Here is a 6,002-nt window from a genome sequence, read left to right as displayed (position 1 = left end):
CCCCCGCGAGCCCCGGCCCGGCCCGGCCCGCTCCGGTCCGCCCTTGGCCTCGCTCGCCCTCGTCCCTCGCGCGCGCCTCTCCAGCGCCCTGGGGATCTCTCTCTGCCTCTCTTCCTCGGTGTCTCTGGGGGACTCTGTCTCTGCTTTTCTCTGTCATTGTCTCTGCCGCGTCGCATCTCTGCAAATCGCTGTCTCTGTGTCTCTCTGTCTCGCTGTCTGTCTCTGACTCTGTGTCTCTTTCTGTCGCTGTCTCTTCCCCGCTGTGTCTCTGTCTCTTTTTGTCACTCTCTGGCTCTGGCTGTGCATCTGTCTCTGACTCTCCCTGTCTCTGTCTCTGACTCTCCCTGCTTCTATCTCTCTGTCTCTTAGTCTCTCTGTCTCTCAGTCACTTTCTGCCTCTTTCTATATCTCTATTTCTCTGTGTTCCTCTGAATCTCTATCTCTCTGTGTTTCTCTCTACTTTTGCCTCTGTTTGTATCTCTCTCTGTCCCTGTCTCTGACTCTGTTTTCTCTTTATGTCTCTCTGTGTCTCTGACTTTCCCTCTCTTTTGTCTGTCACTTTCTATGTCTCGCTCTGTCTCTGACTCTGGCTCTCTCTACCTCTGTCTCTTTCTATCTCTCTGTGCCTCTGTCTCTCCCTTTCTGAGTCTCTCTGTCTCACTTTGGCTCTTTCTCCTCCTTCCGGGTACCCCCTCACCCCTGTCACCGGGACTCCCCCAGGGTTCCCCTAAATCCAGCACTTCTGCAGAGGGGTCAGTGTTTGGCCAGGCCTCACCAACCCTCCCTCCTGGGACACATTCCCCCGCCCCACAGATGGAACCCTGAATGTCGCGCTCAGCTCCCCCCACCTGCCCCCAGACAGACACCGCGCCTTCCCTGGTCTGCCCCCGCCTACTCGCTGAATTCTTCCCATCAGGAGCCCCTGGAGACCCCAGAAGCAGAAGGCTGGAGAGTCCAGAAGGAGAAATTCCCCTGTAGGAAGGGGACGGTCTTGGGTAAGGTAGAGGAAACTCAAATTTCCCATTTGCTCTGGCCTGGTGGGGGCGGGGGCAGGAAGATGACCCGAGAAGCAGTGAAAACCTGGCCCCAAAAGAGGAAGCTCCCCAGATAGACAGGAGGTGGCCTGGGAAAGACCTTGGTGGGTGGTGACGTCCTGATCTGCCCAGACCTGTATTAGTCCACACTGGTCCACTCTCTCCCTCTCTCTCTCGGCCTCTTTTTCCCTGGCAGGTGGACCAGGTATGCCACCGCTCTGCTGGCAAAAAGCAACAGCCCATGGGAGGCCGGGGAATTTTTTTTTTTTTTTTTTTCTTTTTTAGAAACAGGGTTCTGCTCGGCCACCCAGGTTGGCTTATCAGTGTCACAATCATAGTTCACTGCACCCTCCAACTCCTAGGCTCAAGCCATCATCCTGCCTCAGCCTCCGAAGTAGCTGGGACGACAGACCACCAGGTCCGGCTATTTTTTTCTTTTTTTTTATTGTTATTTCATAAAGATGAGGTCTTATTCTATTGCCCAGGCTGGTCTCAAGCTCCTGGCCTCAAATGATCCTCCTCCCTCAACCTCCCAAAGCTCTGGGATTACAGGTGTGAGCCACCACACCCAGTCACGTAAAGGACTTTTGATCCAACAGAACAAGTATCTTTGTGAAGCAAGCTCTACCTCTGACCCTGTGTTGGGCCTCCCTGGGGACTTACAGAGAAAACAGTAATGGTACCAGATAGTGTTGAGGGAACATAACAAGGTGCTAGACGCTTCTAAATGCTTCCGTTCTATGGTGTGGGTTCTCCGCTTGCTCATGAGTATCTGTAGCCGGTCAACTATGCAAATTCTAGCACCCTAGCCTAGACTGTGGAAACTCTCTTGGGGGGGAGGCCCCCCCCATCGGTGTTTGTGTTCAAACCCTCCAGAAGATTCCGATGCTCGCTCAAGTCTGAGAACCCACTGGGATGTACCGATGGTGTCCTCTGCCCCTGCTGTGCCTCTGCCTGGAAGGTTCTGTCCCCAGATCCGCAACCGGCGGACGCCTTCTCACCATTTGTGTCTCCGTTCAAACCCATCCTTCAGGGTTGAGATGACAAATGAAAGCGGCTTCCGCTTTCCCTGTCACCTGAAACCTCACTGCAGGGACACTTAGGCAATTATTTGTAAACCAACCAAACAAACAAAAAAATCCAAGCCAACCGGGTAGAAAGATGAATTTCACATTGATTCCATTTTGTCACTGGTAGCTTCCGCCAGCCCTGATGGAGTGGTGGACAGCAGCAAAGATACCACAGATAAATTTGCAGACGAGACAGCAATTCTTCTCTCCACCAGAGAAGCACTTTTCTCTCTCTCTCTCTGAAACGTCATTGTACACCTAACCCTTAACTGTACCCCACAAAACCATAATAAAAAATACTGATTAAAAAAAAAAAAAAAAGAAAAGAAAAGAGAGGCCGGGCACGGTGGCTCATGCCTGTAATCCCAGCACTTTGGAAGGCCAAGGAGGCAGAATTGCCTGAGTCCAGGGGTTTGAGACCAGCCTGGGCAACATAACAAGACTTCATTTCTATAAAGAAAAAAAAAATTTTTTTAAGAGAGAGGAAAATGGCAGAGTTTCTGGAAAGAGAAACACAGTCGAGGATGGGGAAACCATGCCATTGAACCTGAAACCTGCATGTTGAAGTTGAGAAACACGCACACTCTCAGCTTTCACTCCCCTCCCCTGATATCCAGGATCCAGAAGATCCCTCTCCAAGGAAGCTGACCAACCAAGAAGACAGGCATCCATACTAGCTGGGCACAGTGGTTCGTGCCTGTAATCCCAGCACTTTGGGATCATTTGAGCCAGGGGTTCAAGACCAACCTGGGCCTCTTTCTCTACAAAAATAATAATAATAATAATAGCTGGGCATAGAGTTGTACACCTGTAGTCCCAGCTTTTCGAGAGGTTGAAATGGGAGGATCACATAAGTCCAGGAGTTCAAGGCTGTGGTGAGCCATGATTGTGCCATGGCACTCCAGCCTTGTCGCTAAATAAATAAATATACAATACCAAAGGGACTGGCCTCAATATCACCCTGCCAAGACATGCACGGGCCATAGGCCAATCTGTATGTGATAAAGTCCTACCCACAGCCAAGACTTACCTAAGGTCACCTCTGAAGGCAATCCAAATGAAAATAAATCTCCCTACCTCAGGTCCTGGTTACATCAGCCCCATCAATTAATTAATTAATTTTTTAAGGACAGGGTCTGGCTCTGTCTCTCAGGACAGAGTGCAGTGGCACAATCATAGCTGACGACAGCCTCCAATTTATGAGCTCAAGCAATCCTCCCACCTCAGCCTCCTAAATAGCTGGGATTATAGGCGCCATCACCACGTCGAGCGAATTTGTTTATTTTCGGTAGAGAAGGGATCTCACTGTGTTGCCCAGGCTGGTCACAAACTCCTGGACTCAAGCGATTCTCCCACCTCAGCCTCCCAAAAGCGCCTGGTAAGGTGGTGCATGTCGATAGGCCCAGCTACTTAGGAGGCTGAGGCGGGAGGATCGCCTAAACCCAGGAGGTGGAGGCTGCAGTGAGCTGTGATTGTGCCACTGCCCCTCCAGCCTGGGAAACAGTGAGACTCCAACTCAAAAAAAAAAAAAAAAAAAGGAAAATAAAAGGGCATAGACAGTAGAGTTATAGTCATCAAATCCCAGCCTGGAGCCAAATTTGGCCTCCTGCCTGTTTCTCTACAGCCCCCCAGGCTACAAATCCTTCATTTGTTTGTTTTTAAGTGGCTGGGGAAAAAAATCAAAAGAAGAATAACATTTCCTGACATGAGCACATGATATGAGATTTACATTTGTGTCCATAAATAATGGTCTGCTGGCACACAGCCATGCTCATTCAACTGCCGCAGCTGAGCTGAGTAATTGCAACAAGAGGCTGGCTAGCTCACCAAATCCTGAAGTATTTACTATCTGGTGACTTTTTAGAAAAACACAGGCTGGGCACGGTAGCTCCCTCTTGTAATCCCAGGACTTTGGGAGGCTGAGACAAGGAGATCGCTTGAGGCTAGGAGTTTGAGACCAGCCTGGGCAACGTAGCAAGATCCCATTTCTACAAAAACAAAAATAAAATGAGTTGGGCATGGTGGCCTGTATTCCTAGCTACTCAGAAGGCTGAGGCAGGAGGAGTACTTGGAGGTGACTGTAAGCTATGACCATACCACTGCCCTTCAGCCTGGGTGACAGAGCTAGACCCTGTCTGGAAAAACAAAACAAAAGAAACCAAAAAAAGTTTGCTGCCCTGCCCTAGAATCTTGGATTCCAGCTTTTTAGATTTCTTGCTGTGCAGTCCTGGGCAAGCTGCTTCATATCTCTGACTCGGAGCATTTTTTGCGTGTGTTATCATAGGAGATCTGAAAAGGTGGTTGAGAGTGTGCTATGAACACCACACTGAGCACACAGTAAATGCTCAGTAGGGCAACCTGTCAGTATTATGATCGCTGAATTCCTTCCACATCTCTGTTGGCACACCATCATCCCTAATCGGGCATGGAGGCACACGCCTGTAATCCCAGCACTTTGGGAAGCCAGGGTGAGAGGGTCGCTTGAGCCCAGGAGCTTGAGACCAGCCTGGGCAACAAAGCAAGACCCCATCTCTTCAAAAATCAAAAGAAATTAGTCAGGCCTGGTGGTGCACGCCTGTACTCCCAGCCACTTGGGAGGCTGAAGAGGGAAGATCCCCAGAACCCAGGAGATCAAGGCTTTGGTGATTGTGCCACCGCACTCCAACCCGGGCCTCAGAGTGAGACCCTGACTCAAAAACAACCAGAAGACTCCAGACAGTAAGGATCCCCGGCCAAGACCTCACAGTGACGGCTCTGGGGGTTTGGGGAGGCTCTGCCCAGGGAAGGGAAACAGAGCCCAAGGCAGCCCAGGGAAGGTTCAGGCCGCAGCCAGGGGGCACCATGACGTGCTGTGGTCGGGACATCTGAGTCGGGCCACCCCGCCTACCACAAAGCACTCAGCGTCACTTTCTAAGCACCCGCTGTGTGGCAGAGTCACACCTCTGTGCTCAGCTGTCTCCCCGAGTGAGCGTGGGCCCCAGTTTTCCTCACCTACTGAGAAAGGGCCTGACACCTCACCCTTATCAGCACGGGGCTCCAGGGAGAGACTGGCAGGAAGTTGCAGGTGGGAACAGCATCCCAGTCTCTGCCTGGGAGTCCTCTTCTGCCTCTGAAGTTGAGTGAACCCGGCGCCTCTCCGGAAGTATGCCTTGATTTTTTTTCCCCCCCAGTGAAAATCATCTCCAGACTGGTTGTGGTGGCTTACTCCTGTAATCCCAGTGCCTTGGGAGGCCAAGGTGGGAGGATCGCTTGAGGCCATGAGTTCAAGACCAGCCTGGGAAATATAGCAAGACCCTGTCTCTTAAAATATATATAATTTAAAAAAAAATAGGTGGGACCTGGCGTGGTGGCTCACACCTGTCATCTCAACGTTTTGGGAGACCAAGGAGGGAGGATCACTCGAGCCCAGGGATTTGAGACCCGCCTGAACAGCATAGTGAGAGCCTATCTAAAAAAAAAAAAAATTAAATATTAGCTGGATGTGGTGGCTCATGCCCGTAGTCTCAGCTACTCAGAAGGCTGAGGCAGAAGGATCATCTGAGCCCAGGAGGTTGTGGCTGCAGTGAATCGTGATCATGCCACTGCATTCCAACCTGGGTGACTGAGTGAGACCCTGTCTCAAAAAAATTAGCCAGGTGTGGTGGCACACACTTGCAATCCCAGCTACTCAGGAGGTTGAGGCAGGAGGATCACTTGAGGTCAGGAGTTGGAGGCTGTGGTGATCTGTGATCACACGGCTGCACTCCAGCTTGGGTGACAGAGCAAGACTCTGTCTCTAAGAAATAAAATAAAATAAAATATTGTCTTGGTGTCCCTGTAAGATGCCTCCTGTCCTCTACCAGTGACCTCCTCCAGTATCAACTTTTACCTGGCCCAGATTCCATCTCCCCCAAGGCAG

The 6,002-nt window shown here is 50.8% G+C and overlaps 1 protein-coding gene across 1 annotated transcript in view; it reads right to left on the bottom strand.

The window, feature by feature from the left end:
* The window catches only part of TNFSF9 (TNF superfamily member 9), a gene marked incomplete at its 5' end in the record, with an annotated part of 11,969 nt that overhangs the window by 1,980 nt on the left and 3,987 nt on the right, over positions 1–6,002 (bottom strand). The window lies entirely within an intron of this gene.

The sequence above is a fragment of the Carlito syrichta genome, unplaced genomic scaffold (assembly GCF_000164805.1).
Source record: "Carlito syrichta isolate Samal-C Ts95f unplaced genomic scaffold, Tarsius_syrichta-2.0.1 Scaffold301789, whole genome shotgun sequence".
NCBI classification, from domain to species: Eukaryota; Metazoa; Chordata; class Mammalia; order Primates; family Tarsiidae; genus Carlito; species Carlito syrichta.
Note: the sequence above shows the minus strand (reverse complement) of the source record. Positions and strands in the feature narration are given on the sequence as shown.